General features: G+C 42.5%; 1 protein-coding gene and 1 long non-coding RNA gene across 3 annotated transcripts in view; one reads left to right on the forward strand and one right to left on the reverse strand.

The window, feature by feature from the left end:
• The window catches only part of LOC6495293 (Krueppel-like factor luna), a 134,279-nt gene that overhangs the window by 73,836 nt on the left and 35,310 nt on the right, over positions 1-25,133 (reverse strand). The window lies entirely within an intron of this gene.
• On the forward strand, positions 7,065-9,193 carry LOC116654782. Its single transcript, XR_004309998.2, has 2 exons — positions 7,065-7,305; positions 7,381-9,193. It is a non-coding gene; the product is annotated as an uncharacterized LOC116654782 (long non-coding RNA).

Consider the following 25,133-nt stretch of genomic DNA (forward strand, 5'->3'; position numbering starts at 1 on the left):
TGGCTCGGCTCCCAGAACTGACCAGCGCTTTTCAATGGAGTTCCAGCTCACAAGCCCGAGGGCAGCTCCAAGTACTTAAACTTTCGCTTTTTCCTACTCTTTTCTTCGGAGCTCTTATTATTTTTAATTAATTGCATTTTTTTCCCGCCCTCGCATGTCTGCTACATAATTATTAGTGCCCTAAGCGGAGTGCAGATAAGGATAAACACGATTAGACGGGTAGATAGGGACTCCCCATTAAGGATAATAAAGATAAGCTTAAAAAGTGGAAATTTGTTTGCTCGGAATAGGGATAATATTATGCCATGTAGCCATTAATTAAAAACGATTACCACAATTTCCATCACAGCTTTTCTATTTAAATTATAAAGATAGTACACTTTACAGGATAAGCTACTATTAGCTTCAAGTACCGTAGAATTAAATGAAATTTTCGCATTTAAATCTATATCGAAAATCCCCTTTGTGAACATTAATTTGGCCCGGCTCACCCACTCATGTGAACCTTCAGCGACTCGAGTTGACTGCCAAATTAGCACATTTTCCAGCTGCATTCCTCGGTGTTGCACGCTGTTGCCAGATCTACTCCCACCCTCCCTTTATTTTTTAGTTTGTTTGTTTTTTTGTTTTATTACTTACTAATTAATGGCAGACAATTTGTTAATTAGGGCCACGCCCACCTCCCAACGCCTTCGCCCCCCCGATGAAATAAGTGCCAGTGGAGCGTGCCAAAGCCGGCAATGTCTGACTGGGTGACTGGCATCTCTAATTACCTGTAACGAGAACAAGAAAAAGACACAAGATGAGAATGCTGGCTGGCACAAATCATTATTTAAAGTGGCGGCGTCGGGGTTTATTTCTCTATTTTTTGGAGATGCTAGAGCCACCTCTGGCTCTCGAATGGGGGGCGTGGCTGCATGTCAAATGCAAATGGAATGTGGTGGGGCGAACGGTGGAAGTGCACCACTCTCTTCCTGCATTGATGATTAAGCTTGGTTCGTGACTACTACGATGAGGATGAGGATGCTGATGCTGATGATGACGCAGCAACCTTTCCGTTTCGGTCTGATCCTGGCCAAGACTACACGGTTCTGGCCTTAAGTGCTGGGCGAAGTGCCAAAGCGAAAAGGGACAGCAAATTGCATTCAGCTTGGAAATAACTTAATTCGAAATGAAACGTATTGAGAACCGAGCCCCGACTGAACTAAATTGAACCGAGAGCTGAGTCAAGTCGCATTGCGTGGCGGCAAAATAAGAGCAGAACTCTGGCTTTGGAGGCCATTCGGCACTGAGAGAAATATTATGACTGTCCGAGATGAGAATCTACAGTTTGCACTTTGCATTCATCATCAAATGCCAAGGTTCAGTCATCATATTAAAACTTGAAATGTCACATGCCCATAAAAAGAGATCTATGATATTTTACTAAAAAGCTTACTAAGAAGCTTAGCTTGATGAGTCAGTATATATTTTTTAAAGCCATTTTTTATGAAGTATCTAGAAAAGATTATGTATAGATTATATATAGGTATATTTCCTACCTCTTCCCTGATTGCCTTAATAATTTCAGTTAATTATTGTCTCGAATTTCTTAGAGTACATTGTGGTTTCGGAAGAGCAAACACCAAGCTCTTAGCCCCCAGATCCCAGGACCCAGCTCCCAGCTAGCTGTTGATTATGTGCCCCTGGGAGGGAACCTGGGAGGAAAAAGAAAAGAGGTGGTCTGTGGGGCGGTGCGACATATTGATGAACTGCATTTACTCGCATCGGCGGTGCTGCCGGCATCTTCGGCTGATAATGATGCTGATGCAGCAGGGCAAACATCCAAACATTCAAACACCCAAACACGCAAAGAGTTGAGCGAGTGCAGTTCAAACAAATTGTTGCAGCCCGACAGCAGATGAGTGTGTATGGCCAGTAGTGGCTGAGTAGACTCATAGTCCTGGCCTCAACTGGCCTGGAAAAAAAACGTAAAAAGGGCACTAGAGAGCTGAAGAGAAATGAAACTGGAAAGCGCAGCGGCAGTGGAAAAACTAATAGCTTCACTCAGGCTTCTGGCATTGACAGCTAAATGTGCGCGGCAAATGCAATTTGCAGTTTTGCGGCAAATGGCAAGAGCAGGAAAAGCCGAAGTAGAAGTAGAAGCTGCAGCACTTTCTAAGCAAATACTCTTGGCCAAGGCAAACTGAGGAGGGCTTTAACGAAAAGCAATCGAGCCAGCTGCCAGCAGTATCTCTATCTGTGTATCTGTGTATCTGCGTGTATCATTACCGAGCGTGTGTATCATTATGTGCTGTTCTGTGTTTTCCGCTCCAGCCAGCCAACCAGCCAGCTAGTCAGCCAGGCAGACAGACAGTCAGTCAACACGTGGCCACGCGGATGAGGATAATGATGAGCTCTGAGAAGGAAGCAATCGTGGCCCTCTCAAAAGGGCCAATTGCAAATGCGGAAATATGCGAAAATGCAGTGAAATAGAAAAATTAAGCAACTGTCAAATCCTATAACGCATAACGTACTTTTTGGATTGGTCTGGGGGTTAGGGGCTTGGGAGCTTCGAGCTTGGAGCCTGGTGGCCTGAGGGGTGGAGGTTTACAAGTGCTCTGACAGCCGCAGCTTGGTCGAAATTTAATAGCCTCCAAAGAGAGAGACGGCGAATGGGAGACCGAAAGAGATGGCCGTATCTGGGTGGACTCTCTGGTTAACTGGAGCAGCAGCCATAAAAAGCAGCAGAAACACAACTGTTGACAGGCGGGTTAACTGCAGTTGGCGGGGGTGGTGCGGCTGGTGGAGCGGTGGCTGGCAATCGGATAGCCATTGCACAACCCACCCACCCCTCTTCAGTCTCCACCATCTACCGCTTCCTTCTGCTCTTCTTTTTTCTCCTTCTGCAGCAGGGCTTTGGCTTTGTTCTACCCTTCTGGCCAAGTGGATGTTATAACTTGGTAATTTGATTTGCACAAAGTATTTTCCCTGAAAGGGGGGGAGAAAAGGAGCTGCTGCTGTCCCTGTTCATTGCATAAGCGCATTTTACAGTACAGTTGCGCCGGCAACACCAGCAACACCAGCAGCAGCAGCAGCAACAACATCATCATCAAGCAGCAACATTATCAAAGGCAAACGACAAATCGCTTCCCAGTAGCCGGCAGAACCGGCAGTGCTTTTTGTTGCTTGTTTACCATTCCATTAGAGATACCAACATGGCATTATTTTTTACCAATAATTAATAATAAATTAACAAATTTTTGCCCAAAAAATTAACATGTTTCCAAACATAAATATAGGAGAGTTTGAAGATGTTACATTTTACCAAAAATATTCTTCCAAAAAAGTATTAGTTATAACTTAATCTTAAACTCAAAAGCTATGCAAATTCTAATTTAAAAAATAAAATATCTTTTTTTAAATATTTCCCGCCTTTTCTGGGCATTACTACCGGCAACATTACAAGCCCTGGGAGCAACTTTGCGGTCTCGAGTTGCATTGTTGTTGCTGCCTTGCTGTTGCTGTTGCATATTCTGTGGTGTGCTGCTGCTGCTGGTGTTGTCGCTTGTTGTTGCTTCCCGGCATCATCAAGTTACGTTCTTGTCTCATTGCCGCGCTTATCGCACCGTGTTTTGTTGTTGCGCAAATCGATTTGACGCCGTCTCCTTGGCTCCCAATCGCCATCGTCATCGGTCCATCGTCTTCACTCAAGTGTCAATTTGTAGTTGTTGCTGGCTTGCTGGATGGCTGACTGGCTGGCTGGCATTGTTGTCGGTGTGGCAGCAACATCGCACGCAGTGGGTCTTGCATATTGATGGGGCAAGCCCCAGTGCTCAATGTTAATAATCGCTGGCTGCAATCAACATAGCTCGCGATGTTGCTGCCGTGAATGCAACGATTGCTGCTTCTGTCGATGTTGCTTCTTCCACTTGTGTAGTATGGCCTGATGGCCAACCAATGGGATTCGTGCTCTGGTTTATCCCTCTGCGGCTTTGCTCCTTCATTAATTCCTACAAATTAATTGTTCCTCGTGCATTTTTTGATGCTTGCGCCGAAGGGCCATCCATTTGTGGAGTCCCCTGGTCAAATTGAAAATCGTGCAGCTTCATCGCATCCCACTAATGACAAATAATAATTACTGGCAATTTCTTTAATTCCACTTGAGTATAATTACTCGGACGACGGACTCGACTCGACTGTTCTGCTGCTATGAACTACCACTGGCCGGCCACTGGCTGGCACATTATTAATAAATTGCTATTGGTTTCTCCGGCTAGCTCCTCCGACTGTATGCTTTTCCCAGGCTGCCCTGCTGCTCTGCTGTCTTAAAGTTTGTGGCACTTTAAGGCTCCTTTCTGCCTTTAATTCCAATTTCCAATCCACTCCGATCAAAGAAACTTCTGTGGCTGTGCAAACTATTTGCATTTTCATGGAAGTCCTTCCAGGTGGCAACAAGTGAGGTGTAAGTCAAACTACCACAAGGACTTGGAAATTTAAAGCCATAGAAAATGAATGACTTCCTTGGGTTAACAGCAAACATACAGACTTTTATTTCAATTTGTTTTTTGTCTGTTTTTTTAATGCGTTTTGTTTGTGTTGTGTGTTTTTTATACATTTGATACAATGAATGACTGACTGAATGCTTGTCGACTTGAATGGATGAGCAAGCGAACAAATTAAATTATGCCATGACGCGACACACACACCCGCACACCCGAACAGACACACACACTCCCCATCTGGCTGACTGGCTGGCTTGCTGGCAAGTGTTTGGCAGAGCTCAAGCTAATTGAATTTCTCACTGTCGCTTGCAATTTTCATTATTATTAAATTTTCAACTGTCTCTGTGTGTACACTGCCCGAAAGAGTGTGGGGAGTGGGGGTGTGTTGGAGTGTGTACGTGTGTGTGAGCTTCGAGTGTGTTTATATTTAGTATCTGTAGTATAAAGTTTTTGCTTATTCAGGCGGAAATGAGATAATGAATGGGCCAGCTCGGTCTGGCCGAGCGATTTATTCAGTTCAACTGACTGACAGACTGACACCGAGAACCATAAACGGAAAGTGCGTTTGCCAAAAGCTGCTCCTCCATTTTCCATTTTGTTTTATTTAGGTTTTTGTTTAGTTGGTCGTTTTGGCCCGGGTTTTAATGGACACAAATTGAAGCACTGAGCTCATAACTTAATTAAATGAACTACGCCGGAAAGTACAGTTGACACGGGGGGCAACCACCACCTTCCACCTTTGGGGAACTTGAAATAATTAAAAACCACAAGTGCTGGGCTCAAGAGATGCCACGCAGGCCAAGTCAACTTTCGGGCTCAGCCACATGCAAAACCACACGAACCGCCGAAAGGAGGTGGAGGATGGTGGCAGGAAGCAAGATAAGTGGCAGCCAGGCAGATTCAGAGGTGGATTACAAAAGGGGTTAATCAACAAAAGGACGACGACGGCAGGATGGCACACGATGGCAAGGATGGCTGGATGGCAGGGCAAGGAGCAAGGAGCTCTGTCGTGTTTATTTACGACAAGATGCTTCATCATAATCAGCCCCTGACACTTGTAGAGGACGACGAAAAGGGCAACGGTCTGTTTGTTGCATGTTGCATGCTGCACATGGCACATGGCACATATTGCACGTGCAACAAGCAACACCCGAGTGCCAGAAGTGGCTTAATTGAAGTGATGCTCTCAGCAGGCGACAAAGCCCCTAGCCCATCCCAACCCAACCTCTACCCACTGCCTCTACCGAATTAATTAAGAAAGTAACCCAAGGAAAGCCAACTCACAGGGCCAAAGGGAAGAGCAACATCTGCCGGCTGCTTAAGCAAACTCTAGCCAAACTTGTTTTGGGCCAACTCTCTTTGGCCGGAGACTCATCAGCATAACAATAAAGTTCTGTGAAATACGTTTATGGCCGCCCTGCCTGCCATCTAGCCAGCCAGCAAGCTAGCCATCCAGCCTCCACTGGAAACCCTTTTTTAAATGGCTCTTTACATAATTCCAGCAAGAGTGGCCAAGCGTTTGGGAGTCAAGTGGGGAAACGTGGCAGCCAGATAGTTTTTTGCAACAGTTCCTCTCATCTCAGATTGGAAATGTATCGAGGAAGATCTAGCCGATATGCTTCCAACCGAAAGCACTTTAAATCGAAACTCTTCCAAATTGAATTTTTATGCCCAAAAGAGTCTCGGGCTTTCGAGTACAAGCAAATAATCAATTCAAACAAATAAGTGGTGGAAGTGGGATGGAGGTTTATTGTGTACAAGAGGGGATGGAGATGGAGATTGTGGCATGGGGCACTGGCATGGGGGAAGACATCAGCAACAATATTGGAACATAAAGAACACAAATAAATCACATCGTTGCCCGGAATAACTGTTATGGAGCGAACAGTCATAAAGACAAGTATTTTCCATCGATGGAGGTAGGAAGCTGAATCGAGCATTTTCGCGCCATTATGGCTGAATAAATTTTTATTCATACAATTCAGTCATACACCCACACGCACGCAGTTTCAATAAATTGAGGAAAATCAAGTTCTCCCTCCCCGCATGAGGGGCTCGCATGAGGAGGAAAAGGAAAAGCGCTGAAAAATTCCAAAAGAAAAATCATCATCAAAATCAGTGAACATCAGCAGTAGAAGTAGCTGAGGGTGGGTAGCTTGACACAGGCTATGCAAATGGTGCTAATTTTTCAAAGGAACTGCTCGTAATCCTTAAAGGAACTGAATTTTTCTTTCATTCCTGCTGCCAGTGAGACGCTGCACGAAACTAATATGCGTAAAATTAGAGAGGGAGATGGGCTAATTTCGAGGGAGTTCCAAAATTGCGTTTGTCGCGCACTTGGCTGCCATAACTTATGTGGAAACTCAAAGGATTAGGCCCTAAGTCAGTTCAATCTCTCGCTCATACACACCCACTGCCACTCCTACTCCTCCCACTTGCAGCAGTGAGTGCGACATGTGGAAAAGCTTAATCAACCCTCGCATGGCCCTTTTGTAGCTCTGTCAACAGGCGGGCGATTCAAAAGAAAAATGCCAGAAGGCATGGGAGCCGGTAGCCGGGAGCTGGGAACCTGTACTGGCGACTGAAGCCAAAGAAAAATTCAAATGGTTTTATATTTGGCGCCAAAGATCGTAAGCGTAGATTACCGATTAGGTAAACTAAGAGTTGCCATCCGAGATGCAGCTTCTTATCAGCTGTATGCAGGTATGCACTGAAAAGCTCTATTTACCTATGATGGCGTAAGGTTGGATCGACATAGATTTCCGCTCTGGGAGCTTAGATTCTTTTCGATTCGACCTCCATAGCAGAAAGACCTGTGCACGTAAGTTTTCTTGCCTTGGCATGTGGGTGTTTACTCACAGAGAGGTTAAAATTTTTTTTTGGGTTATTTCTTCAGATTACCCAGATAAACCTGCCTAATCTGCCAACCCACCCAAGGAAAAATAGGAACCCTCAGGAGTTACTGGCCTTACTCAGGAAAATCCACATCCACGTGCCTCATCCAGCGGCCCGGCATCCAGGTGAAGCAAGCCCTGAGCCGGCCCAGCGATCATCAAGTGTCCCGCGGAGCGCCTTATTTATCCCATCGAGGGATCGGCAACCCCGTGGGCCAGCAGTTTTAGTTGTGACAGTGGGCGAAAAAGCCTAGTGGGAGTGAAAACGTGAATTTAACCTAAAATCCCCAAAACCTCGTGCACACTGAGAAAAATATAAGTCAAAAAAAAGCTATAATGAGAAAATATTAAATAATAAAGATTAATGCTTGCGAGCTACAAAAAAACAAAAAAACGTGAACGAAAATGTGCAGAAACAAAAATTAAAATTTATTTTTTTTGGGTATACCAAAATTTTCTTAAGTGAAATACACTAAAAACACTGAAGTGAGAATTCTAATGAATAAACCTTAAAGTATAATTAAGCTAAAACAGTGCTAAAAAAAATAAATATTATAAAAGAACTAAATGCGAAGGTGAAAACGAAAACCTAAAAGAAAATGTTAAAAGGAAAGATAAATAGTTAAAAATGTTATAAATAAATAATAAGTTTAAAAAAAATGGGAAAATTTATATAAATAAAGTTAAAATGTGAAAACGTGCGGCAAAGAGAAATTAGAAAGGCTCCTCGAAATTTAAATTGTTAATTTCTATTTTTTTTTTATTTTTTTTTGATTTTTTTCTTTTTTTATTTTTGTTTTGGTTGCTGAGTTTGGTTTGAAAGAGCAAGAAGCACTGAAAGAAAAGCTCTGATGTGTTACAAAAAAAAAATTTTAATTATTTGCGTCTCCGAATTTCCCGAAAATTATGGGAAAAGCCCCCCCAAAATTCCGTTTTTCAGCACGCCAGCGCGGGAGATCGATCTTTCGTCATGGAAATGCAAGTGAGTTTGTTTTCTTAATTTATATTTACTTTTTACAACACAAAAATTTAACTGCATGAAATTATCATTTTTTTTGTTGTTGGTGTAAGTTACATTCTCACTAAAACGAATTTTGCGAAATAGAAAGATGGAAAAAAAGAAGAATCAAAGAACGGTTATATTTACAGCGAGCTTATCTTTTAGTCAGCGAGCTTTGGCTACACTGAGAGAAATTTTGGAATGAATTCTATTTAATTTAATATTATTGAAATAAAAATGATTAGAGATTACAGATGAGAATGAAAACCTGAAAATAATTTAGATAAAAGAAGATTTTTAAATACACTGGAAAAAAAAATATGTTTGAAAATTTTATAAAGGCTTAAAAATATAAAAAAATTATTTTTCCTTTTTTTTTAATATTAAATGAATAACGTCAAATAACAATAGAAATTAAATTTATTTTTCCGAATATTGCCGCCAAGTTATTGCCACGTTTGGGATAGGAATTTAAATTTTTTTGTTTAATTTCCTTTTTTTTTATTAATTAAGCCGTTACTTTAACATTTTTTTATATCTTCTAACATTAATACATTTTTTTAATATTCCTTTATATTTAGTTTTAATTTATTGTTATGATTACTATTTTTCTACATTTTACAATATTTGATATTAATCTTTGGGTATAATTTTCTATCGCACAAAACAAAAACATGTATCTTTTAATTATTACCTTTTATAACGTTTGAAGAAATAATAATATAATGAATAACTAAACTTATAACTGAACCATGCTGTTGTTTCTCAGATCCTAGGATATGAAGGGATCCTCAGAGCCATGCTCGAGCGGAGAGGATCGTAGGTTGGGTAGGGCATGAAGCGTACACATTCCAGCTGTGTATCGCAATTTTTTTTTTTTTTTTGTATTTCTCTCCTCCTTCTCTTTCCCTTTCTTCTGGTTTCTCTGAAATTGTCCTTCTGTTCTTCCGGTTATCGTTTAGCTCTAGATATTTTTACAGTTTTCCTGTTTGAGTATTTTTTTGTCGCAGCACGCTAATTTCGATTTCTAATTAATAATAATGTGTAGTTGCGTGGGATTCTGTACGGAGCAAGACCACCACCCCCCAAGCCGACGAGCCCAAGCCGGAATAGTAAAGCGTGCCCCGCAAGTACAGAATCCCGAACTGTTCACCACTACCGTTACACGTTACAGATAATTATTTATTATTAATTAAGAAAAAGTGGCGCCCAACGTGGGGCCTTAGTGAATAAATTCAAGTTCATTAAGACTCGCGAAGGACATAATTTCAGAAACTCTTTCATTTCTTCGTTTCTTTAAAATTTCACCTTTTCTAAATTTTCAATTTTTGTTCGAATTCCTGGAAATCATGCCGAAAGAATATCAGTATTCGAAGCTGCCCGGAATTAGATCATAAAGCGGAAATTTCCTACCTCAAGCAGACGTGACTGGAGTTTTCAGTCGCAGGAAAACAGATTTAAAAATTAAAACTTCGGTTGATTTTCTGTCCGCGATCGAAAAAACCAATCACTGAGCTACTCAAACTGGTCTATGAAGGAAGTTATCGATGAACAAAGAGGAAAATACTGGCACAACTTGCGAGAAGTGTCGTATCCTATCTTCGTAACTTCTGAATCTAAATTCTTACTACTGGAAGGAAAACTTGTTTACACTGGAATACGAGTGTAAGAGGTCACCGTCCAAAACTTAGGTAGAAAGAAAGGATTATCTTTCGAATAAGTTAAAGTCAATTTGAACGAATTTTCTTCCAAACTCCATACACCTTTTGAGAAATGTAAGAAAAGAGAATGTACATATCCTTGGAGACGAGAACAACAAGCTAAGGGTTCAGTTTATATAAATTTTATTGAGTTATATTTTTCTTTATTATATTGAAATATTTTTTTCGTGTGTCACATTTTTGAGAATTATTTGAGTATGATGGGGTTAGATCGATCGCCGAATAGGAGAGTCGGAAGTGCCTCAAATTCTTTGTGTTCTATATGTCAAGTTGACATTAGTTCAGCAAACGCATATACAACAACATGCCAGCACGAATTCCACAGAGAATGTATTGAAGCTCATTGGAAGAACAGTGAGAAGTGTCCAGTTTGCGAATCGGCATGTAGAGCCACAGCCTCTAAAACCGCCGAAAAAGTAGCTCGAGAAACTCGAAGTAGATCTAAAGCTACTCAGCCGGTTAATAATCCATTAGATGAGGGACCTTCTACTTCAATACGAAGTTCTAGCAATAATAATACGAATTCAAGTATTATTACAGCCAACGCAGTCACTTTGTTAGCCATGGAGCGGAGGATGTTAGCCACTCTCTCTGAGAAGATGTCTGAATTAATACAGAATGCTTTCTCGGAAAGTGTGAATCGAGTGACGCTCACACCAAGCCCAGCTCAGCCCCAGCTCCAAGATCAGGTGCCAAGAGTTTTTGATAGAATCGAAACTCCACGCTCTCCTGCTTCCCAACGCACGGTTGCATCTGAATTACTAACGCGGCCAGATAAAGTGGTTCACATTCTCAATGGTTGGAAAATTAAATTTTCTGGGGATAGTATGTCTGTTGACAATTTTATTTATAGGGTCGAAGCCCTCACAAGGCAAATGCTGGACGGAAACTTTACCGTTTTGTGTAGGAACTGCAGTGTTCTATTCGAAGGGAAAGCAAACGAGTTTTATTGGCGGTACCATAAGGCGTACGGTGAAATCTCTTGGGAGGATTTTTGTGCAGCCTTACGTCTTCAATTCAGACACAGTAGAGATGATAATGACATAGAGGAAATAATTAGAACGACTAAACAGAAACCAAACGAATCCTTCGATAGCTTCTATGACAACATATCAGGACTGATTGATCAGTTAGAACAGCCCTGGGTGTCAAGTAAACTTGTCCGAGTACTTAAAAGTAATCTTCGTCCTGAAATTCGCCATGAAATCCTGAATCTGGAAATAAAAACGGTGTCCGAATTAAGGAAGATTTGTAGGCGTCGCGAAGCATTTCTCGCTGATGTCAAGAGATGTAGTGGGTACACTAAGGTTGTTCCTTTTAGGCGTGAAGTAGCTGAATTTGGAGATGAAATGGTAGATCTCCAAGAATCAGAACCTGAGGGTGAGGCAGGAGTCGAAGCCTTTTCCTTAAAATGCTGGAACTGCCAAAGCGAAGGACATAGGTATCAAGATTGTCTCTCAGAAAGACGTGTTTTTTGTTACGGATGCGGTGCGGCTAACACGTACAAGCCAAGTTGCAGTAAATGTTCAAAAAACTTCAAGCAAGGCATATCGAAGTCGCAATACAAACAGAAGACTTCATATGCCAGTCGAAATCAGTCCACAATGACCGACCAATAGAGGACACCCTTCAAAGTGTATCTCTCTCTTCCCCAGACGAACAAATAGTCCCAGATAGCTCTCTGCTTCACAGCAAAATTTCAAAGTTAAGGGACGTCGCAATCCATGAAGTACAAAAGATAGCTAACGTAGCTAAACGAAATTCACGAAGGTTAAAGGCTTTTTGGAAAAATGTGAAAAGATGCAAAGACAGTTTGAAACACATTAATTCCATACCCGCAGGAACTAGGGATCCTCGACCGTTTCTACCGGTTCGATTGCTCGATCGAGTTGCATACGGTTTGTTAGATTCGGGAGCTTCGATTAGTTGCATAGGGGGAGAATTAGCTAAGGAAGTGATAAAGAATAAGGAATACCGAGCCATAAAAGGCAGCGCTGCGACAGCAGACGGGAAATTCCAAAATATAGTAGGAGTTCTAAACATTGACGTAGAATACGGCAATGATAAGAAGCCTTTAAAACTGTATGTCGTACCTTCACTCAAACAAGATTTATATCTTGGCATAGACTTTTGGAAGTTATACGATCTTCTTCCAACACATTTAAGGATATCGGAAATAGAATCGACTAAGGCAGTCCGCCCAGACGAGGTGGATCAACACGATTTGTCGGAAGACGAAAAAGCTAAATTGGCAAATACCATAAATTGTTTTCCTTCTTTTACTCAGGAAGGATTAGGCAGGACAAATTTGATAACCCACACTATTGATGTAGGAATGGCGAAGCCCATCAAACAGCGGCATTTCCCTGTATCTCCTGCAGTCGAAAAGGCAATGTATACTGAAATCGACAGAATGTTGCAATTGGGTGTGATAGAGGAATCGGAGAGTGCATGGTCCTCCCCGATAGTAATGGTTACTAAACCAGGGAAAGTTAGAATATGTTTAGATTGCCGGAAAGTCAATAGTTTCACGGAAAAGGACGCGTATCCTCTTCCCCAAATAAATGGGATTTTGAGCCGATTACCGAAAGCAGAGTTTATAACTAGCTTAGACTTAAAGGATGCTTATTGGCAAGTGCCTTTAGATGTTCAGTCGCGCGATAAGACTGCGTTCACGGTACCAGGTAGACCGTTATACCAATTTAAGGTAATGCCGTTTGGCTTATGCAATGCTACGAGCACCATGTCTCGTTTAATGGACAAGGTAGTGCCAGCTCACATGAGGAACGAAGTTTTTATATATTTAGATGATCTTCTAATAGTATCTGCAAGTTTTGAAGATCATCTCGAAGTTCTCAGGGAGTTAGCATTGCACATTAGGCGTGCAGGTTTGACAATCAACATTGGCAAAAGTCACTTCTGCATGCGGCGAGTGCGTTATCTAGGTCATATAATAGGTGACGGCGGAATCCGTACAGACCCAGAAAAGGTGTCTGCGATTACCAACTTTCCTTTACCAAAAAGCTTAAAGAACTTGAGAAGCTTTATGGGGATGTGTGGATGGTATCGGAAATTCGTGCCAAATTTTGCGTCTCTGTCTGCTCCTTTGACAGACTTGATGACGACAAAACGAAAGTTCATCTTGACCGAAGAGGCTATAAGAGCGTTTGAGAGGCTAAAGCAGTGTCTTAGTGAAGCACCTGTTTTATGTAGTCCAGACTTCGCGAAGCCGTTCGCTATACACTGTGATGCCAGCAAAACAGGCGTAGGAGCAGTATTAGTGCAGGTTTCAGACGAAGGCGACGAGAGACCGATTGCTTTTGTTTCAAAGAAATTGAATAAAGCTCAGAAAAACTACACAGTCACTGAACAAGAATGTTTAGCTGCTATCGTCGCTTTAAAGAATTTTAGAGCGTATGTGGAGGGTTTGAAATTCAAGATAATTACAGATCATGCTTCTTTAAAGTGGTTGATGTCGAACCACGATTTAAGTTCCCGATTAGCTCGGTGGTCGTTAGCGTTACAAAGATACGTTTTCGAGATCGAGCATCGCAAGGGTTCACTAAACGTTGTTCCCGACGTTTTGTCTCGCGTGAACGAAGAGGCAGTTGCTGCCATAGATTTGACGGAAGGACTTATTATTGATCTAAACTCCGAATCATTTAAATCAGAGGAGTATAATAATCTGATAAAGAGAGTGGAAGAAAATAAACTAAATTTCCCTGATCTTAAGGTGGAAAACGGTTATTTGTATCGTAAAGCGGAACACTTAACCGGGGAACAGATACATGACGAATACGCATGGAAGCTTTGGTTACCAAAGGAATTAGTGCCCAAAGTTCTTTCTCTAGCTCATGATAGCTCCTTGGCCTCACATGGAGGCGTACACAAAACTATCGAGAGGATTAGGCGATACTATTTCTGGCCTGGTCTCGTTTCAGACGTAAGAGCCTATATAAGTGCTTGTGAGGTTTGCAAATGCACGAAAGCACCGAATTGTGTTCTCAGACCTCCTTTGGGAAGAGCACCGGAGACTCAGCGGTTCTTTCAAAGGCTTTTCGTTGATTTTCTCGGGCCTTATCCCAGATCGCGAAGTGGAAACGTGGGCATTTTTATCGTCCTCGATCACTTCTCAAAGTTTGTTTTCCTTAAACCTGTTAGGAAGATTGATTCTAGCGTCATTGTGAAGTATCTAGACAGTGAACTGTTTATGACTTTTGGAGTCCCTGAAACGATAGTGTCAGATAATGGGTCCCAATTTAGGTCGAAAGCGTTTCGAGGATTAATGCAGGAATATAGCATTAATCATACTCTGACTGCTGTTTATTCACCTCAGGCTAACGCCTCGGAGCGTGTAAATAGATCGGTCATATCCGCCATTAGAGCGTATATACGCCCGGATCAGAAGGATTGGGATGAAGTTCTAAACCGGATATCTTGCGCGCTGAGGTCTTCCATACACTCCAGCCTTGGAACAAGTCCGTACTACATGGCTTTTGGACAGCATATGGTTACCTCTGGTTCGACCTATTCTCTGCTCCGACGTTTAAATCTTTTGAACGATCGTTCGCTACGATTTGACAGGCAGGATTCTTTCGAAATAGTTCGCAAACAAGCTTGCGAGCAAATGTATAGAAAGCACGAGGAAAACAAGAAGCGCTATGATCTCCGCACTCGTAATGTTACGTATACTGAAGGTCAAGAGGTATATCGACGTAACTTTAAGCAAAGCTGCTTTCAAACTGGCTATAACGCCAAATTCGGGCCAATGTTTGTAAAATCTCGGATTCGAAGAAAGATCGGTAACCTCTATTATGAACTGGAAGATCTTCAAGGAAAAGTTGTAGGTACTTACCACGCTAAAGACATTCGACAATAGCTTCAGTCGGAATCAGTCTAGTGTATTCTCTCGATCATACCCTAGTCTGATTTTAGCGGGGGGGTTTTGTACTGGCGACTGAAGCCAAAGAAAAATTCAAATGGTTTTATATTTGGCGCCAAAGATCGTAAGCGTAGATTACCGATTAGGTAAACTAAGAGTTGCCATCCGAGATGCAGCTTCTTATCAGCTGTATGCAGGTATGCACTGAAAAGCTCTATTTACCTATGATGGCGTAAGGTTGGATCGACATAGATTTCCGCTCTGGGAGCTTAGATTCTTTTCGATTCGACCTCCATAGCAGAAAGACCTGTGCACGTAAGTTTTCTTGCCTTGGCATGTGGGTGTTTACTCACAGAGAGGTTAAAATTTTTTTTTGGGTTATTTCTTCAGATTACCCAGATAAACCTGCCTAATCTGCCAACCCACCCAAGGAAAAATAGGAACCCTCAGGAGTTACTGGCCTTACTCAGGAAAATCCACATCCACGTGCCTCATCCAGCGGCCCGGCATCCAGGTGAAGCAAGCCCTGAGCCGGCCCAGCGATCATCAAGTGTCCCGCGGAGCGCCTTATTTATCCCATCGAGGGATCGGCAACCCCGTGGGCCAGCAGTTTTAGTTGTGACAGTGGGCGAAAAAGCCTAGTGGGAGTGAAAACGTGAATTTAACCTAAAATCCCCAAAACCTCGTGCACACTGAGAAAAATATAAGTCAAAAAAAAGCTATAATGAGAAAATATTAAATAATAAAGATTAATGCTTGCGAGCTACAAAAAAACAAAAAAACGTGAACGAAAATGTGCAGAAACAAAAATTAAAATTTATTTTTTTTGGGTATACCAAAATTTTCTTAAGTGAAATACACTAAAAACACTGAAGTGAGAATTCTAATGAATAAACCTTAAAGTATAATTAAGCTAAAACAGTGCTAAAAAAAATAAATATTATAAAAGAACTAAATGCGAAGGTGAAAACGAAAACCTAAAAGAAAATGTTAAAAGGAAAGATAAATAGTTAAAAATGTTATAAATAAATAATAAGTTTAAAAAAAATGGGAAAATTTATATAAATAAAGTTAAAATGTGAAAACGTGCGGCAAAGAGAAATTAGAAAGGCTCCTCGAAATTTAAATTGTTAATTTCTATTTTTTTTTTATTTTTTTTTGATTTTTTTCTTTTTTTATTTTTGTTTTGGTTGCTGAGTTTGGTTTGAAAGAGCAAGAAGCACTGAAAGAAAAGCTCTGATGTGTTACAAAAAAAAAATTTTAATTATTTGCGTCTCCGAATTTCCCGAAAATTATGGGAAAAGCCCCCCCAAAATTCCGTTTTTCAGCACGCCAGCGCGGGAGATCGATCTTTCGTCATGGAAATGCAAGTGAGTTTGTTTTCTTAATTTATATTTACTTTTTACAACACAAAAATTTAACTGCATGAAATTATCATTTTTTTTGTTGTTGGTGTAAGTTACATTCTCACTAAAACGAATTTTGCGAAATAGAAAGATGGAAAAAAAGAAGAATCAAAGAACGGTTATATTTACAGCGAGCTTATCTTTTAGTCAGCGAGCTTTGGCTACACTGAGAGAAATTTTGGAATGAATTCTATTTAATTTAATATTATTGAAATAAAAATGATTAGAGATTACAGATGAGAATGAAAACCTGAAAATAATTTAGATAAAAGAAGATTTTTAAATACACTGGAAAAAAAAATATGTTTGAAAATTTTATAAAGGCTTAAAAATATAAAAAAATTATTTTTCCTTTTTTTTAATATTAAATGAATAACGTCAAATAACAATAGAAATTAAATTTATTTTTCCGAATATTGCCGCCAAGTTATTGCCACGTTTGGGATAGGAATTTAAATTTTTTTGTTTAATTTCCTTTTTTTTTATTAATTAAGCCGTTACTTTAACATTTTTTTATATCTTCTAACATTAATACATTTTTTTAATATTCCTTTATATTTAGTTTTAATTTATTGTTATGATTACTATTTTTCTACATTTTACAATATTTGATATTAATCTTTGGGTATAATTTTCTATCGCACAAAACAAAAACATGTATCTTTTAATTATTACCTTTTATAACGTTTGAAGAAATAATAATATAATGAATAACTAAACTTATAACTGAACCATGCTGTTGTTTCTCAGATCCTAGGATATGAAGGGATCCTCAGAGCCATGCTCGAGCGGAGAGGATCGTAGGTTGGGTAGGGCATGAAGCGTACACATTCCAGCTGTGTATCGCAATTTTTTTTTTTTTTTTTGTATTTCTCTCCTCCTTCTCTTTCCCTTTCTTCTGGTTTCTCTGAAATTGTCCTTCTGTTCTTCCGGTTATCGTTTAGCTCTAGATATTTTTACAGTTTTCCTGTTTGAGTATTTTTTTGTCGCAGCACGCTAATTTCGATTTCTAATTAATAATAATGTGTAGTTGCGTGGGATTCTGTACGGAGCAAGACCACCACCCCCCAAGCCGACGAGCCCAAGCCGGAATAGTAAAGCGTGCCCCGCAAGTACAGAATCCCGAACTGTTCACCACTACCGTTACACGTTACAAACCGGGAGAGCAAAAGACAAAGGAGCCAGGAACCAGGATACCAGGCAGAGGCCCAAGCCCAGGCCGAGGCAGGAAAATGAAAAAGACCAAAAACATGCCTTTTGACAGCTGCCGAAACTTTTGCATGACATTTATCACTGTCGCATAACAAATGAGCGACAGCAGCAGCAGCAGCAGAAGCTCAAGCTGAAGCAAAAGCAGAGAAAAAGCAAAAGCAAAGCATCTACAAAAGCAGCAGGCATCGAAGAGTGATAAACCCCAAGCATTGGCGGCAAAGTTTTCCCCTATAAAGCCCCGGCTGAGGGAAGCCCACCTACATATCAGAAAAAGCCAGCCAGAAGAATGGGCTGCCACCCCGCCTCCGTAATCTCGAGCATAAACTTAAAGTTATCCTCTGACACACACAAAACAGAGCATGAATCGTCGTCGGATGAAGATGAGGATGAGGATGAGGATGAGGATGAGGCTGTTGCGGCTGCCTCCACCCCTCCAAAACCCTTGCCTCTGATACTCCGATATATACTCCTTATCCCTTGCCACTCCATGGATGGCACTCCACCCCCTCAAAACACATGACACATGAGTTGTCAATGCAATATAATAAATACGATTTTTGACTTTGTTAAAGCGCTGCCAAGGCGTGTCGTTGTCCCAGCTGTCTCGGCTTCAGCCCTCGCTCCAGCCCCAGCATCTTACCCCCGCTTATCACGAATATATATATATATACACTATATATGTGTGGGAGGGGAAAAAATGCGCATTAGGCCGCAGGCGGGTCTTCGGTTTGCGTCTGGCCTGCCCTGTCCCTGTCCTTTCCCTGTCCCTGGGCCGCATACAATAAAGGATAATATGCATAAAATGCTCAAGTTTATACGCACCAGTTAAAATGTCATTTCGAGCTTATGCGTGCGAGTGTGTGGCAACAAGGGGAGAAAATTGAAAGAAAAAAACGATAAACGATATTAAGAGGGCTAAGAATTTAGGCTTACACACGGCGAATAGGGGATGTCCTTTTGAAAGGGAAGCTAATGATATAGGAACTAACTTTCATATTAAACACATCAGATATTAATGAGTTTCAAGTGTATAAAGTATTATGGAGCATCCTCAAGTGTCCTCTCCTTCAGTGATTAGTGGAGATACCCTTCTGGAGAGAAAGGCACTGGAAAAGAAAAGCCACAGACAGAGCACAGATGAGCATGTGACAGGCAAACAATGTTGCCTTTATTGATGTGCGTCCGAGGAGCTGGTGAGCTGGGAAGGGGCAGCATTATGTGGTCTCCGAGACATGCAATATAAAATAGATTACCGATGGAGATGGAGATAGAGATGGAGCAAGAATGTGACCAAGTCTTAAGTCAGCTTGTCCATCATTACGGGGTATAGTATCTGTGTATCTCTGCCCGATTTCCTGCTTCTGCAATTTCCGTTTAATTATCGGTAGTTGTCTTTGCAAAAAAACAAAAAAGAAAGATTAAATAGAAATGAAAGAGTTGAGGAAAGTCCGAAAATCCGCATTCCATAAGCAGAAAGCCATGCAGTTGACCCGAGTTAACATCTACTTAAAGCGGACACCGGCACTCCGAGAACTTGGTGTCCAAGTTGTGTGGCAAAACGACCCCATTAGGTGATAGACAAAATCGTAATCCCAAAGCAAATCAGTTGCCCTGGCCATGGCTGTTGTGTAGTATGTAAGTGCAATGCAAAAAGCTCAAGCTGACAGCACAACCTACAACCATAAAAAGCAGCACAGACAGCCAAACAGATAGCCCGAAATGGAGCTGGTCGCCACACGTGCTGGAAAAGCAGCACAAATGCTGGAAAAGCAGAAGGGTAAAGCAGAAGAAAAGCGGGAAAGCACAACTGAGCTCCGAAACTGTCGAATGTCGCAATGCAAAACAGCTATCCAGGGAACTAGGGAGTTCCCAAAAAGCAGAGGCCAGCCAGGCAGAGGCAGCCAGGCCAGAGGAAGGCAGGAAGTCAGAGGCAGACTCTACCTTTCAGACCTTCACGTCATAAGTTCGAAATGGATACAAAGCGCTGGCCAAAACTGGCAAAACGTCAACAGTTCCGCCCCGTTCGCGAATAGTTTTCCCATATTTATGGCACACTCGGAGCAGAAGGCAGGAAGACGGCCAATTCTCTGCCCGGACCATATTTGGTATCATTAAGCTGCTTTGCTTTTTCTTCTCTTTGCTGCTGTGGATAGTGGGCTTTGGGTCGCTTCAGAGGGTGCTGGTTGGTGCTCCCATAAACTCCAAGCTCCAAACTCCAGCACAGCCAGAGTGGAGAGCCAGACAGTGAGCAATTTCTCGATACGGAGGCAGATCATTGACCTGTCGCAGCCCCCGAGTCAGATGCAATTGCCATCACATGACCTTGATAGCCCCTCGTGCCGCAGTATCTATGAAAACTGAAGCTTTCAGCCACAGATGCAGATAGGAGCACCAGAGATGGAGGTCTCCGTCACTGTCTCTGATGGTGACTTGGATTTTCTACAAATTGACATCTGAAATGGCAGATTCATTTGGCGTGCTAGTGTAATGCGGAAGTGCGTGTCTCTGGCTCAACAAGCAATCTGTATCTCCCTTTTCCTGTATCTGTATCTGTATCTGTATCTACGGCTGTAGTTATATCTGTATCTTCTCCCCCCCTCGATTTCAGCTCGGGATCAGTATGTGTTTTGTCCATTTGCGGACGTTTCGCTTTTGCTCATCAATGCACAATTATTTATTTATACCACATGTCTAACAGCCGTCTGTTTATCTGTCTGTCTGTGTGTCTGACTGTTGCCGATGTTGCTGTTGCATGTTGCCACGAACATAGTGAGACCCCTACTGAAGCTACAAACGCCCACACCGATGTTCCTCGACACCTCGGCAAATGTACTGTACCCCCCATTGCCTCAGCCTCTGGCTTGGCTCGGCGCATCATTAAATTAAACTTGTATGAGAATTTTTGCTGTTGCTGTTGCTGCTCCGATGTTGCTCTTTCGGCCTTTTCACATTTCATTGCCATTGCCGACATTGGCATTGGAAGCCGAGGCATCAGCAGAAGCATCAGCATCAGCAGAGGCCGAGGCATCGGCATTTGGCTTTTGCCAATCAGTAATTCGACTTTTGTATGCCACTGGCCGGCCGATTGTTTCTGCTCGTTCTTTTGTACTCCGATTTTGATGCCCATGCGAGCTATTTCCGCTGCTAACAGCAGCCCAGCACCACCATCCTACACCGTATATCCTACACCCCACCGATGGTGGTGCCCCCGTCGAAAACATTGCGCATTGCGTTGATATCTTAAATGACACTCGCCGCCAAATAAAGATTGACGTCAAATTCATTATCGCCCGCAACAAGGGACGGTTTTGATAGGGGGTCCCATTCCGCCGGAATTTTGGGGGGGGCCTGTGCCGGAGCGGTGGTCAGATGTGTCAAGTGCAGGCGTACAGATAGCCGCAGAGTGTACGTTGTCATAAAATTCTCCGTACTAGTACTTGTATGTGAAAATTTCAAAAGCAAACATTTCGTACAAGCACTGCATACATACAGTACCTCCATAATAATTGTTATCGATTTTTAATTGAAGTCACCAAGGGAATAGGAATATATGCAATTAAGAAAGTAAATAGCAATATTTTTGAATTTCTCATCGATATTTGAACAATTACTTTTAATGTATATAGTTCATAAAAAGAGTTATTGTTTTCCAAATATAGATAGTATTTCTGCAAACTAGATATTACTCTTTAGAGATCGTTAAAGTCGCAGATAAGAAATCAACAAAAATATTAAACCAGATACGAGTAAATAAAACAATCAAATAAAAGTGCCTGCCAATAAATTGCTCAATTTGCTGCATTCCATTGTGCTTTTAGCGAAAAAGTGTCTGCCCCAATAAGGTCATACCTCATGCATACGGGTGACTACCTCTCACACTCCTCCTTCGATGGAACCCAGAGCTACTACCGCACCGCAGAGCCACCCTCTTTCCCGGCGGAATTGCAACACGAACAATCGCTGCCAGTCCGCTCCATATATGCTATGGGGACACATGGCTGCTCCGTTGCTATTTTTAATTCAATTAAATGTCATTTGCGCCACTCAACTTTAAATTTTAACTGCAGCATAATTTGGCCAGGCGACAGGCAGCCCGGCAGCCCAGCAACCCGGCAACACGGCAACCAGGCAACAAACCAAAAGGCAACAAAAGGGAAGCTGCGATGCGTTGCGTTGCGTTGCTGCGATGTTGTGATGTTGCATGTGGTGTGGCACGCGTGGGCAGGATGTGCAGGATGCATGCAACCAGTCCGCCAACGCGAGAACTGCCAAAAGGACGGGAGGAGACTATGGAAAGAGGGCATCTCGAAATCAGGAACCGACAACCAGCCAAAGCAAGAGCCAGAGCAAGAGCCAGAGCCAGATCCAGAGCCATAGCCAGAAAGTGCGACGAACAGACAAGCCGGAGAGGCAGTTAATCTGGCGATAATGACGGCACATAAACAGCCACGACGATGACGATGATGACGGGGAGTATTGGGCCCAAAAAAGGGGCAACACAATAACTGGGTTTCCCTCTCGGGCAGTGTGTGTGGGAGGCATGCCCACCTTTAGCTTCGAAACTGAATTGCACATAATGTGCGACACTTTTCATGACAACAACGAAATTGCCGCTGCCATCAAGGCATGCACTTTTCGTCTAATTTCCCCGGCGCTTTCACTTCGCCTCGCAAATTAAAATGTAATCAATTTTGGTCCGGAATGATGGCATTTCTTCTCGTACTATACTAGCACTTCTTCCCACCGACTTCGAGTGACATAATTCCAGCAGATATTAAACACTTTGTCATTTATGTGTCAAAATCATGTCAGCGTGAAGCGGCGACACAAGCCGAAGCGAAATTGTCAAGTGCAATAGAAATCAAGTGAGTGAACAGACTTGGGAAACTGACAAGCTGCCGGCACGCATCGCTGGGAAAGTGGAAAAATATAGGAAAAAAAAAATGCCAGAAAGCCAGAGAGCCAGGAAGCCAGGGAGCCAGGAAGCCTGGGAAAGACCTGAATCGAAAGCTGGTAAGGAAGGCAGAAGCGAGTCCGTTTAAGTGGCGCACTCACGGCCTAATGCTCTCCGACATATTTGGGGCGTGGTTTATGCAACACAGCCCTACACTGCACTACAAAAACACTATACACTGTGCAGCTTGGTGGCACCTGTCAGGCTGCTGGCGTAGTGGCAACTTGACGTCGCTGACAACAAAGCGGGGCAATCACCACCCGGAGAAAAGTGGAAGTGAGTACGCTCCATTTTCCATGTGGCACGACACACATTCCCCTGCCCTGCCACATTGAATCTGGAATCCCCCTATTTCTCCGCAGTCCATGCCACAGCTCTCCCCACCGGCATTGACCAACTTACCTTAATTGAATCCAAGTTCTTATCGCTGGCCAAAGTTTCTAAGCAATATCTTATCATCGTGTGAGTGCCAGTGCAAACTTTGCCTCACTATCGGAGAGTTTATTTAATTTTTTTGTGTTCTGTTGGGCAAACAAAACTAGAGCTGCCTAATATCAATTAATTAAAAGCGAAAGTGCTCGGCAACTTGGCAACGACAGAAATAATCCGGCTAAATGAAATGCATACTTTCGGCGACGGCATTAAATATTGACGGGGGCACCAAGTCTCTCAAACATTTATGGGTATTTTCTATATATTTCCCGTCTTGGCCCAGGCCAGAGCTTAGCTCATTTGAAATGCAACCGAAAAATTGACGCAGCCGAGCCGCATTAAGTAATGGGTGGCACTTGCCACTCGCCACTTGGCCCTGCTGCCACTTTGGGTCTCGGAAAAGGAAGTCACGCAACAGCCACAGCATCAAGAATATTCATTTAATCAAGTGGCTGGTCCTCCTCCCCTTTGGCTCCTGAACCTCAAATGGGAATTTTTATGTAGCCATGGCCGGGACGGAGATCATCTTGGGTGACATTGGGGGGGGAATAGCTCGTAAAAGCAGGCTGAGCGCCTTTTAATCGCCAGTGTGTTAACGTGCAACGTTGCGTATGCGCAATTTTCTGCCATTTTTATTGCTGATGAACATCGCATCGTACAGCGGCAACAGAAAAAAATTACAGCAACACTCTGGCATCACACATACACGTATTCAATGTCAATCATCATTTGAAGCAATTTATTATTATAATAATAAATGTTTTGGGGCTCTTCCCTAGGGTAATTCAACATACACACAACGCACACACTCCCCCACTCCCCATTCTCAGGCATAATTTAAGTCATTTTTTCGACCGTGTCTTCGTGGCAAAAGGAAAATTGTGTTTTCTTTCAAGTAGTTAACATGGAAAACGTTGAACAAATCGCATTAATTGCTGTTGTTGCAGCAGAGTGGGAGTGGAAGTGGAAGCGGTAGTGGGAGAGTGGGAAACTTGAGGACTTAATGCGGGACAACTTTTGCCAGAGCCCGCATGAGAATATGGCAAGTAAGCATGTGTGCTTTTTAAGTACCGCTATGACAGGCAGTAAAAACAACTTAACTTGGCTTGCCAAGCCAAGCCAAAGCAAACCGAGAGCCCGAAAACCCCAAGCTCCCCAAACCCGAACCCACGCCCAAGCCACTGCCAAGGCATTGTTGAGCTGTTAATGAAAAGTCAACTTGATTTCATGCCAGACCAGCCAGCAGTCCAAAAGCCGATCCTGAAGCTCCTTTTTGGTCCTTGGTGCTCCTGTGAGTGTGAGTGTGTGTCGCATGCAAAGCCAATGTGCAACAAGGGGGCAAGAAAGGCAAAAAGAGGCATGGAGGCTATCCGAGCAACTGAAAAAACTTTCACTTTATCATTAAGCCTGACGGGTGAACTTTTTTGAGAGGCTTCCTCTGCCTGGCCTGGCCTGGCGTCGTGTGTGGCCAGTTTCCCAGGCTACATCCTTCGCTTTCTGCTATATTGGAACATAAATAGAATTATAAATACTCTACAGACCCAAGGCACAGGCACTCCCTCTCCCTCTCTCATGGGTGTGTGTGCGAAAAATCAGTTAAAGTTATTGCATGTCGTCGCAGCTCGACATAGACAAATGTTGCTCTTGTCACAAGTGGAGGAGGCAGCAGCAGCAGCAGCAGCAGCAGGAACAGGAGCTGGAGCACCACCAGCGGCAGCTACTCCTGGCCCACCCACATCAACTGGCTGTCTTCATGTGCCTGTTGCCAACTTGACGAAAATTGAATTTCGAAACATGCTGGCTAAAAGAAAATGTACAAAAAAAAAATATACAGGAAAAAAAAGGAAGAACACACACTCACAGGGGGTATAAAATAAAACAATACAAAATTTCAGGCAAATAGAGCAACATTTCAGAAGGAAAAAAAAGTGGCAATACCAAGGCAAACAACAACAACAACAGCAACCATGACAATGACAGCGTAAAGCCGGCAAATGCAACAAAAGCAGCCAAAACAAACGCCATCGCCAACGCCATCGTCAACGCCAAAATGGCGGCTGTTAAAATGCGAAAAACGCTTCGAAAAGTGTTTAAACAAGAAGGAGCGGCGGCGGGAAAGGAATCGAGGCAACGCACAGTAGCAACACC

Source organism: Drosophila ananassae, chromosome 3L (assembly GCF_017639315.1).
Source record: "Drosophila ananassae strain 14024-0371.13 chromosome 3L, ASM1763931v2, whole genome shotgun sequence".
NCBI lineage: Eukaryota > Metazoa > Arthropoda > Insecta > Diptera > Drosophilidae > Drosophila > Drosophila ananassae.